The sequence below is a fragment of the Myotis brandtii genome, unplaced genomic scaffold, assembly GCF_000412655.1.
Source record: "Myotis brandtii unplaced genomic scaffold, ASM41265v1 scaffold103, whole genome shotgun sequence".
Lineage (NCBI taxonomy): Eukaryota > Metazoa > Chordata > Mammalia > Chiroptera > Vespertilionidae > Myotis > Myotis brandtii.
In genome coordinates, this window is record NW_005353460.1 from 5,263,123 (window position 1) to 5,275,271 (window position 12,149).

General features: G+C 36.6%; 1 protein-coding gene across 7 annotated transcripts in view; it reads right to left on the reverse strand.

Moving 5' to 3' along the window:
• SLC20A2 (solute carrier family 20 (phosphate transporter), member 2) overlaps positions 1-12,149 on the reverse strand; it is a 93,769-nt gene that overhangs the window by 51,498 nt on the left and 30,122 nt on the right. Inside the window, exon 2 of one of the 7 annotated variants that reach the window (XM_005856474.2) lies at positions 1,294-1,396. The exons of 5 other annotated variants lie outside the window; for them this stretch is intronic. The gene's annotated coding sequence lies outside the window, so the exon portion shown is untranslated. Of the gene's footprint in view, positions 1-1,293; positions 1,397-6,415; positions 6,427-12,149 lie in introns of those variants that run through there. One more of the 7 variants, XM_014536627.1, reaches the window with a different exon arrangement.

The following is a 12,149-nucleotide window of genomic DNA, read 5'->3' on the forward strand; positions in this document are numbered from 1 at the left end:
GCAGGCTGAAAGCTGGTTTCTGGGGTTTTGTTTAGCTTCTTATTTGCAACATAGTACATAGTTGCTTAGAGTTGCAACTCAGAGGCCGGCAAGTCAGGCGGGGAACGTTGGAGTCTGCAGTCACTGAAGCAAGGAAGCCTCATGTTCGCTTCCAGCTGCCTGGCTGCCGGCCGCCATCTTGGCTGACAGTTAATTTGCATAAGGATATGCTGATTAGCCAATGGGAAGGGTAGCGGTCGTACGCTAATTACCATGTTTCTCTTTTATTAGTGTAGATGGGAAAATAAAAACATTATCATATATTATAATCATGAAAAAGAGGAAACTATTTAACTGTTCCCGGACAGGAGATGAACTATTATGTAGTCACTAAAATGGATTAACTGGAGAGTTTTCCTCACATTGAAACATAGTAATACTAAATAAAATTCAGTACACAAAATGGTATGTGCCATATAATTTCAATTGTGTTTACAAATGCACTGGCACTAAGACTCTACAGAAATATGCCCAAGGTTAAGAGTGGCTCTCTCTAGGTACTCTTTACATTTTTAAATATTATCCAAATTTTTCTACCATGAGCAATTACCACTTTTATCATTAGGGAAAAAAAAAAAACCTTCAAAACTCAAAACACTACAAAGAAAAGTATACTTTTTAAAAAGTTAGGAATGTACCACCAAAATATGCTTAGTTTTTGCTAATAAACACATGAATCTGTTTGTTTTCAGCCTAGGCCTCTCAGACAATTCTTCAAGCTTACTATCTACAATTTAAGACTGAAAATATATCTTCTATTCTCTTTGTTTTACCTTATTTTTTCCCTTTCAAGAATTTCCCTTTGTTCTGGTGTCTGAATACTCAGTCTCAGCATGGTTTTAGAGCCTTCTATCATATTTCCATTTGCAGGATTCTATAGGTCCATCCTTAGTCACACTTGGTCTTTCTCTAGGATTCTTCCCTAATCTTCCTTATGCTTCACTTGAGGGTTGGCCATCAGGATTGAATTTAACCCAAATAATAAGAAAACGTCCTGATGGAGCCAAATACTTTGCAGGCCATTTTTACTAAAACAGTATTTGAGGTTAATGCTTACAAGAAACAACCTATAACTTTTATTTACTCCTACTTTGGTTCACAGAATAAGAGGATCATAGAACATTAGAGTTTGAAGGGACTTAGAAGTCCTCTAGTCCAATTTTGGTAATTTTGAAGATGTGACTGTCATAACTGAAAGTGTAAGTTAGATAATGATTCCCTAAATGCATTATCTATTTACTACACAGGAGGTACCTTCACACTAGGAAGTGATGCTCCTGGTTGACATTCATCGGGCCTTCTTAACGATGCTAGTTCCTATTCTGGGAGTTGAGATTCCTTGGGCTGCTGGCCTAAGCTGGGGATGGGGAGGCAGAGACAACAGAGAACGAGAAAAGGGAGATAAAGAGAATGGATTACTAAGAATGCTGCAGAGCCTTCATCCTTGGAAGTTTTCAAGATTAGATGGTATCTTTAATTCCTTTCCAACTCTATTACTCTACACCAACCAGAGACCACAGGATTAGGAAGAGGCAGTTTAGCTTGGAACAATGAACCACAGGATTGCTCTGTGGGGAGAGAGGGTGGAAATTACTGACCCTTTCTTGAGCAAGTGCAATCAACGGCCTTCATGAATTTATGGAACTTGAACAAACTTATTTTGGTCCTCTATCTAAAGTTTCCACTGCAGATCCTGTCGACTCAGCCCTTCAAAACCATTTTTTGTCTCCAGGCCTCATTCCTGTTATAATCACTCTCTCTCCTACATTTTTGTCATTCTGACATTTAAATTCTTTTTGGCTCTAAAGCATTTATGTTATTTAGATGTTTTCCACACAGCCTTTTGCTCTTTTGGAAGGCATTATATGAATTTATTAGGTAAATATATTTTTAAAAGGATAAAGAAATAAAAAGCAAAAATAATTTAAATGAAATAAAGTTAAAAGAGAATGATTTGGCCTGAAAAAAAAGAAAATTTAGAATGTCCTACATGAAAAATACCTTTTAAAAACTGAAAGACTGTCTCAGGAGGCATAGGTGCTACTTCCCTGGAGATGTCCAAATAGAATCTTAATGACTGTATGATGAGTTATAGTAAGAAAGTTTCATTTTTCCCCCATTTTAAATATGCAATTCAATAACTCCACACAAAAAGTTCCTGTAAGGAAATACATATTAGTCATTCTATCTAATTTAAAGATATAACAAGCAGTCTTTCATTATAATAAGAAAGGCCACACGTGGCTAAGAAAAAAACAGTTGTAACTGAATGGGTTGCTGCATACTGAAGTGATCTCCCACTGGCAATGTGGAATTACCTGCAGTAGAGATTTTTTAAATAGATATTGCCACCTTGTTCCTTGGAGTGTTTTAGGTAAAACATTGCTTGGAAGCAGGGAATAAAACTAGTTGAACTTTATACATTTATTCCCACTCTAAGATAGAAATAGCTGCTACACTTTTTCCCTTTCTGTATGCACTATAGATAGATTCCCCCTTCCCCAAATAGTCTAGGTAATTTTTTCCTGCTCTCATAACCAAAAATAGGTTAGTTTTCATGAGCAAATCACTTAACATCACTTCTATCAAATGGCAAAACTAGGATGACTTGTTCCAATTCTGTGCCCTTAAGTGTTGGACTGTTTGGCTCCATCCCAAGAGCTATATTAGGAAAATACTTTCCCTTAAGTCACAGTTTAAAATGGAACTATGTATCTAAACAGATATCTTGGTTCTTACATACATATCTGCCAATTGTTCCAATTACACTAAAAGCTCAATAAAAATATGAATGATACTTATAAAAACATTGATTCTTGATATTCTATTAATAGAACATTAATCTAAACAGAAGAGTTGATAGATGAAGATTATTATCTTAACTATTTTCCATGCTTAACTTATAGTCCCATATTTCTTGTTCTCATTCCAGAGGTTGTTAAGCAATAGTTCTTAGGCAGCAAAAAAAGTACCAGGGGGCAAATAATTATTAAATTGATTTAGTCAGACTTTTCCTTTTTTGCAATGTAGGGAAGTCTTTGAAGAGCTTCATCTGCAAACCTGATTCAATTCCACCAATAACTTGCCAAATTAAGAGTGTAAACAGTCTAAACAAGGCAATAAGCCCACAAAATTTTTCATCGGATGGGTAAGTCAGGTGAAAATTTAGTTCTTTATATCTTCCACTGAGACTATTGAAATGGAAATCTTTTTACTAAATTAAGAAATCATAAGTATTTGCTTGTTATCACCTTGAAAAAACCATAGAAATAAGTTTTAAGATACTATAAGAAATATAAGCCAGTTTATAAGATTTCTTTGAAAATGATTTCCTAGCCTAGCTGGCATGGCTCAGTGGTTAAGTCGCGGTTTGACTCCCGGTCAGGGCACATGGCCGGGTTGTGTGCTGGATCCCCGGTTGGAGTGCTAGTTCTCGTTCTCTCTCTCTCTCTCTCTCTCTCTGTCCCTTCCTCTCTGAAATCAATAAAAAAATATTTTTTTAAAAAGAAAATTATTTCCTAATTCTGAGGGTATTCCTGGCCTTAACTCTAATGTATGTTTAAGATAAACTTTCTTGGGCAAGTCAGTAGCTCCCTTTGCCTGTTTTTCCTTTAGAAAACTTAAGAGCTAGGGAGGATGCTTGATGTGAACTAAAGAACTTTCTTATAATAACTAGAAAGCAGCCAGACACAAGATGCTCTTTAGTAATGTTTGAAATCAATTAAGAGAAAGAAAAAGAAATATGCAATAATACTCTTTTATCATTACCTATTTAATTACCTTTACTGGAGCTCTCGTGTGTGTATATTTAAATTACTGTCTAGTGTCACTTTCAGCCCAAAGAACCTCTTTTTTAGTACTTCTTGTGAGACAGATCTGCTAGCAATGAATTCTCTGTTTTTATTTACTTTATAATGTTTTTATGTCACCTTCACTTTTGAAATACAGCTTTGCAGAATATGGAATTCTTTCAGCCCTTGGGTTTGTCTTCTCACTGGCTTCTGGCCTCTACTCTTTTTGATGAGAAGTCAGCTGTTAATTTTACTAGGATTACCTCACATGTGTTGTCACTTCTCTCTTGCTGCTTTCCATATTTTCTGTCATACATAGTCTTTCAAATTTTGACAATGATATGCCTGGGTGTGGATCTTTGTGTTTATCCTACTTGGAGTTTAAGTGTTTTGAATATGTACATGAGTAGTTTTCATCAAATTTGGGAAGTTGTCAGCCACTACTTCTTTGAACATTTTTCTGCCCCTTTCTCTACTTCTGGTATTCTTATTGGCATACTTAATGGTGGCCTATATTTTTCTGAGGTTCTGTTCATTTTTCTTCATTCTTTATTCTTTTTGTCCTTCAGACTGCATAATCTCTAGCACTCTTCAAGTTTGCTGATTCTTTTTTCTGACAACTCAAATCTACTATTGAGCTTCTCTAGTGAGTTTTTTTAAAATATGTTTTCATTGATTTTTTACAGAGAAGAAGGGAGAGGGATAGAGAGTTAGAAACATCGATGAGAGAGAAACATCGATCAGCTGCCTCCTGCACGCCCCCTACTGGGGATGGGCCCACAACCAAGGTACATGCCCTTGACCGGAATCGAACCCAGGACCCTTGAGTCCGCAGGCCAACGCTCTATCCACTGAGCCAAACCGGTTCTGGCAAGTTTTTCATTTTGGTTATTGTACTTTCCAATTCCAAAATTTCTTTTTTTTTTTAAAGTGTAATTGTGGTAGAGTACACATAAAATGTACCATTTAACAATTTTTAACTGTACTGTTCAATGGCATTAAGTACATTCACATTGTGCAAACATCATCACCACATCTACAGATTCTCATCTTATAAAAAACAGAAACTCTATACCCATTAAGCAGTAATTTCTCATTCCCCCTCACCTCATCCCCTTACAACCCATTCTACTTTCTATCACCATGAATCTGACCACCCCAAGAATGATGCACTTAAAATCATACAGTATTTGTCTTTTTGTGACTGCCTCATTTCACTTAGCATAATACCTACAAAATTCATCCATGTGATAGCATGAGTTAGAATTTCCTTTCTTTTTTAGGTTGAATAATATTCCTGTGTGCGTGTGTGTGTGTGTGTGTGTGTGTGTGTGTGTATCACATTTTGTTTATCCTTTCATTAGTCGATGGATATTTGGGTTGCTTCCACTTTTTGGCTATTGTGAGTATGCTATTAAAATGTGTATACAAATATCTCTTCAAGTCTCTGCTTTCAATTATTTTGGGTATATACCCAGAAGTGGAATTTCTGGGTCATATAGTAATTGTTTTTAATTTTTTTAAGAACTACCATACTGTTTTGCACAGTGATTGCACCATTTTACACTCCCACCAACAGTGCACAAAGGTTCCAATTTTTCCTCATCCTCCCCAACATGTTATTTTCTGTTTTATTTTGTAATAGTAGCCATCCTAATGGGTAGGAGGTAATATTGCACTGTGGTTTCAATTTGCATTTCTCTAATAATTATTGATGGTGAACACCTTTTCATGTGCTTGTTGGCCATCTGTATATCTTCTTTGGAGAAACGTCTATTCAAGTCTTTGCCTATTTTTTAATCAGGTTGTTTGTTTCCTTGCTATCAAGTTGTAGGAGTTCTTTACATGTATATTCTGGATACTAACCCCTTAACTGTTAAGGCTTAACAGATATATGATTTGCAAATATTTCTTCCCATTATGTGGACATATTTTCATTTCATTGATTTTGTCCTTTGATGTACAGCTTTTAATTTTGATGTTCAATTTATATTTGCTTGTGCTTTTGATGTCCCATCTGCATTTGGTCCTTTTTTAAAAAAATCATTTCTATTTCTTTAAAGATAGACTCTATTTGATGAGTCACTGATACCACAGCTTCCTTTAGCTCTTTAAGAATAATTTCTTCTAAGTCTTTGAACATATTTGTAATAGTTGCTTTGAAGTCTTTGTCCTCTATGTTCAATATATGGGTCCCCTCAAAAGCAGTCATCTCTATTGTCTGTTTTATTACTGCTGTCTATGCATCACACTTTCCAGTTTCTTTACGTCTCAACAATTTGTGTTAAAAACTGTATATTTTAGAAAATATATTGTAACAACTCTGTACTGATATTCCCACCCCACCCCACACCCCCAGAGATTTGTTGTTCTTATTTGGTTGAAGCCAATTTTGTGAAGTTTTTCCTACAGGTGCAGCTGTTGATGTCCCTTTTCCCATTTTTTTTCCTTTGTATTTATATTTTAGTCTGGCTTGCTAGGGATCACCCATGGGACAACCAAAGCCACTTAATGGTTAAAGATTGTACTTAAGCCCCCTTAGCTAGTTAGATTTTCAGCCTTTACCATGTGGAGGGCTTAGAGACTACTTTCACAGTTCAGGAAGTAAGGGATGGAGGGAAGGTCTAAGTATAAAGGAGCTATACAAGGAAACCCTTTGTAGAGTTGGGATTATTATGTATCCTGTCTGTTTGGTAGTAATAAAACCCTGAACATGTGTAAAAACTCATAGAGCTGTATACCAGAAAAAGTAGACTTTACTGTAACTTTTTTTTAAGTGATCAGGATTTGCTTTTTTTTTTTTTTTTTTTAAAAAAAGATACCTTTATATCCATATTGCTTTTACATAGCTGAATCCAATTTGATCACTGAGTTTTTTTTGGAAGTTCACTTAGTATTTAATGGGGAGATAGAAAAGAAAATCTTTCTTATCATAGTCTTGCCTACTGGGATCATTTCCTTTCAAAACACAATAAAGATTAAACTTTTTAAAAGAGGTATCATTCTAATACTTAAAAGCATCTTGAAGATAGGCTGAAAGCTTGAACTCCTGTGCCAAACAGCCAAATTGTGAATGAAAAAAAAAATTCTTGAAGGCAATTAAAAGTACTACTTTTAAGGATAAGAACATAAAAACAGCCTTTTGACTGACATAGAGAAAGTTTTAGTACTTTGGCTGGATAGATCAAAGCAGCCACAACATTCTCTTAAGTCCAAGCCTAATCCAGAGCAAGGCCCTAACTCTTCAATTCTACGAAGGCTGGGAGAAGGTGAGGGAGCTGCAGAACAGTTTGAAGCTAGCAGAGGTTGGTTCATGAGGTTTAAGGAAAGATGATTCCATAACATGAAAGTGTAAGGTGAAGCAGCAAGTACTAATATACAAATTGCAGCAAGTTATCCAGAAGATCTAGCTAAGATAATTAATGAAGGTGGATACACTAAAGAAATTTTCAATGTAGATGAAACAGCCCTCTATTGGAAGAAGCCATGTAGGACATTCATAGCTAGAGTGGAGAAGTCAATGCCTGCCTTCAAAGTTTCAAAGGACTGGCTGACTCTCTTATTAGGTGCTAGTGCAGCTGGTAACTTTAAGTTGAAGCCAATACTCATTTACCATTCAAAAAATCTGAAGGTGCTTAAAAATTATGTTACATTTACTCTGTCTATGCTCTGTAAATGGAACAACAAAGCCTGGATGACAACACATCTCTTTGCAACATGGTTTACTTAACATTTTAAGCCCTCTGTTGAGACCTACGTGTTGTTCATAAAGAAATATTCCTTTCAAAATATTATTGCTCACTGACATGGACCCAAGAGCTCGGATGGAGATGTACAAGATTAATGTTGTTTTCCTGCCTGCTCACACAACATCCATTCTTCAGCCCATGGATCAAGGAATAATTTCAACTTTCAAGTCTTATTAAAGAAATACATTTGGTAAGGTTATAGCTGTCATAGATAGTGATTCCTCTGATGGATCGGTTGAAAATCTTCTGGAAAGGATCCCATTCTAAATGCCGTTAAGAACACCTGTGATTCATTAGAAGAGGTCAAAATATCAATATTATTAGGAGGTTGGGAGAAGTTGATTCCAACTTTCGTGGATGACCAAGGAGTTCAAGACTTTGGTGAAGGAATTAATTACAGATGTGGTGGAAATAGCAAGAGAACTAGAATTAGAAATGGAGCCTAAAGATGTAACTGAATTGCTGCAATCTTATGATGTAACTAGTGGCCCGTTGCACAAAGATTCACGCAATAGGCCTTCCTTCCCCTGGCTGCCGGCACCGGTTTTCCTCCGGCACCCGGGACCCAGGCCCTAGGTCTGGCCGCAGCAGTGAGGCTTGGCTTCTCTGCTCCGGCTGCTCACAGCCCCTCCTTTTTTTTTTTTTTTCCCCCAGCCCCTCCTTGAGTGGAGCCCAGGGCAGGCTGGAAGCCTGGGTTGCCCCCGGTGACCCAGGCCCCCAGCCACTCCTTGAGCGGAGTCCAAGGCCGGTGGGAAGCTTGACTTCCTCCGTCGCAGGGAGCAACCCAAGCCTCCTGCTCACTCCAGCTCTGTGGCCACCGCCATCTTCAGTCGTCTTCAGTCTTTGCTCCACGCCTGCGTATGCAAATTAACCAACATCTTTGTTGGGTTAATTTGCATAGTCGCTGATTAGCTGGTGGGTGTAGGGGAGTGACAGAGTGATGGTTAATTTGTATGTTTCTCTTTTATTAGTGTAGATTTTTAATGAATGAGGAGTTGTTTCTTATGGATGAGCAAAGAAAGTGCTTTCTTGAGATGGAATCTACTCCTGGTGAAATGCTGTGAGAACTGTTGAAATGATTACAAAGGACTTAGAATATTACATAAACTTAGTTGATAAAGCACTAGCAGGGTTTGAGAGAATTGACTCCAATTTTGAAAGAAGTATGGGTAAAATACTATCAAACAATTGCATGCCACAGAGAAAGAGTTATGAAAAGAAAAGTCAACCGATGCAGCAGATTTCATTGTCTCATTTCTAAAAATTGCCACAGCCACTATAAACTTCAGCAACTACCACCCTGATCAGTCAGCAGCCATCAATATTGAGGCAAGACTCTCTACCAACAAAAACATCATGACTCGCTAAAGGCTCAGATAATGGTTAGCATTTTTTAGCAATAAAGTATTTTTAATTAAGGCATGTACATTGTTTTTGTAGACATAATGCTATTGCACACTTAACAGACTGCAGTATAGTGATTATAGTGTAAGCATAACTTTTATATGCACTGAAAAACAAAAAAATTCATGTGACTTGCTTTGTTAGGATATTTGCTTTATTAGGAGTGGTCTAGAACTGAACCCACAGTATATCCGAGGTATGCCTGTACCTGATCAAAAGAAGTTTCTTCTGGATCAGGCTTCAAGTCATTTTTGTTCAAGTAAGCATTCTGGATTTATTTAATTGTTACTGACAAGTCCCATGGAGCCTAAAGACACTATGACTCTAAGATCAGGGGGGGAAAAATCAAACAAAACTAGAGATGGCAAAAATCAGGCCTGACAGAAAGAGGTGTGTAGCTGGATGCTCTACCTTCCAAGTCCCTAAGGATACTTAAGTATGCACAGTAGGCTGAAGCAGAAAGTGACAGAACATCACTACAATTCTCTCTTCCTGCTCAAGCCACCACTTCAATTTCAAGTCAAGTCTACAGTAATCACTCTTAAAAAAAAAGAAAACACACACACACACCCAAAAACCTTTTTAATAGATGGTCCCCATTTGTAACTCCCAATCACCTCACTATATTGAGTACATTCATATCCTCTTACTTTTGCTTTTAGTCTTCAAATAAAGGTAAAAACAAAACAAACAAATGACCAAAAAGGAAGAAAATCAACTCAGTCCAAGTCGTAAGCTGAGATTTATTTTCCTCTGGCTCTTACAAAAGTCACCCTTTCCCCTGACAGACACCAACTAGTCTTCTTACCTTTTCTAACTTAGTCTATAGTCTCAGGAAATATTATTATCTGCTCTATCCCTTTTAAAAAGATGTTCTTTCTTCTTTGAGCCACTCAACTTGCTTAACAAACATCTTTAATCAAACGTAACCACCCAGTTATATTTCATCTTGAGGTGACATGTGGCATTTCCTACATCTGTGCTCATCCTGTGCAGTAGAGCTTTGTGACTCACCTAAGTTGAAATCACTTGGCAGCGATGACATGCTGATGTGGCTACCATAATTCTCACTGGGAACAGTATTTGATCCACTGAATATCTGACTACTTGGGTTGAATAGTTCACCCACATCTTTCCCCCTCATCCACCCAGAGAAAATGAAGATAAATCCATGTGATATGTGTCCTTACTTCTACAAGGAGCCAATAGTGGAGAGAGGAATTACACAATTATTCCTAAAATATAATTGCAGGAAAAAAAGAGGCAGGATAATAAAGAAAGAAAGGAGAGGATGAAAAGATGAGCACTCTTTGTAAGGAAATTTGAAAAACCAGTTCTCTTAGTTCCAAATATTTCAGACAACACTGCTATATGAGTAACAAAGATTCTGAACCAAGGGCTAGGCCAAAGTATGGTAGGTAGTACATGATAGTAGATTCTATTTGGTTTCCTAAGGCACTTTGGCTTTAAAGAAAGTTTAAGGTATCAGTACTGCTGAAAGTGGATTCAATTCAATCTCAATCTAAACCTCTATGGCCAGGTAAACCTGGTGACAGGTTCCACTCATTTAGTCCTACGCTTAGGAACTCAGTTCAAAGAGAGACCCTTTAAATAACCATCAAAAGTACTTATTCTCACATGTCACCATACTAAGTGGGCTGAAAGGGGGGCCTACTGTTTTTGCTCAAGATTTTCTTAAATCAACTGCCACTAGTACTAACACAGTTACTCAAAATAACCTTCAGATGAAGACCACAAGGTCATCATAGCAGCACTGGGCAGAAATAATTGAGGGAACCAGCACTGTTAAAGTGGTATCACTTTTAGTAAACAATGATGAGATAACTTTGACACTACAAAAATAAGTGCTTTGGAAACACTAGCTAGGAGATTTTTTCTTTCCATCATCCCTCATCATCATCACTCAAAATATTATCTAAGGTCTATGGCATATGGTTCCACCATTCTTTATATGTAAGATCTAGAATGATAGTCTTTTAAAAAATTTAAACGGATAATCTTAACCCCAGAAGTATTATTTTAATGGCTTAAAAATATGCTGCATCCACCAGCTCCCTTCCTTTGCTCTCCAAACAATACAAAACCTGAGATCCTGGACAATTTGAGATCATATTAGAGTTCACTGAACATCCAGAACAGTAAGTAGTGAAAGCAGACACTTGCTGAATATCTTTCACACTGTAGAATTAACAGGATTAATCATTATCGATTAATGGCTACACGTCAGCTTGTGTGGGCCTCTTCCCATGAGTCTAGATCTCAAGTCTCTTTCTTAAAAATAAGTCGGATTTTTTCATTACAAAAATAATACTCATGCATATAAAAATTTGTTAACTACAGAAAAGTAGAAAATAAAACAAGGAAAAATGCTCCTGGCCTACCATTGCAATATAACCATTATTTATGTGCACATTTTTGTGTATTAGTTTTATCCATTGGGGCAGGCATTCTTCACATAAACCACTGAGAGGCCACTACCAAAATAAATAAAATACAAAAGTTAAAACAAAAATGAATTACATAGTTCTTTTATGAAAAGAACGTTTTTCATTATTACATTAAGTATTATATGCTCACTGAAGAAAAATATATAAAATAGGTAACTAAAAACAAAGAGTAAAACATCACACGTCAGCTCATCTGCTACAGATAACTATTGCTTCTATTTGGTTCATAGCATTCCTTTTTCATGTACATGTAAGTGACACCATTTAAAAAAGAATGAAAGCCATTAAAAATGCCTCCCATTAAAAAATGGTTCACACATATGTATTTTGTAACCTGCTAGTTTTACTCAGAATAGATCTAGCATCATCATTTTAAATGGCTGCATGGTGTTGCATTATATGGTAACACCATTTATTATTTAATTAGTTTCTTATTAGGTTGTTTCTGGGGATATTTGTTGAATTATTAGGTCAGTAATTCTTGTGTAGTCAAATTTTCCCCTTCTTTCTCTTCAAGTTTAATTTTCTTGACTGAACAACTATAATGAAACAAAACTTATCCTAAACCACTTAAAACTACTCTTTTTTTTAGAAATAGAGTTTTATTGATTTCAGAGAGGGAGGGAGAGGGAGAGAGAGAAACAACAAAAATGAGAGAGAATCATTGATCAGCTGCTTCCTGCATGCCCCCTACTGGG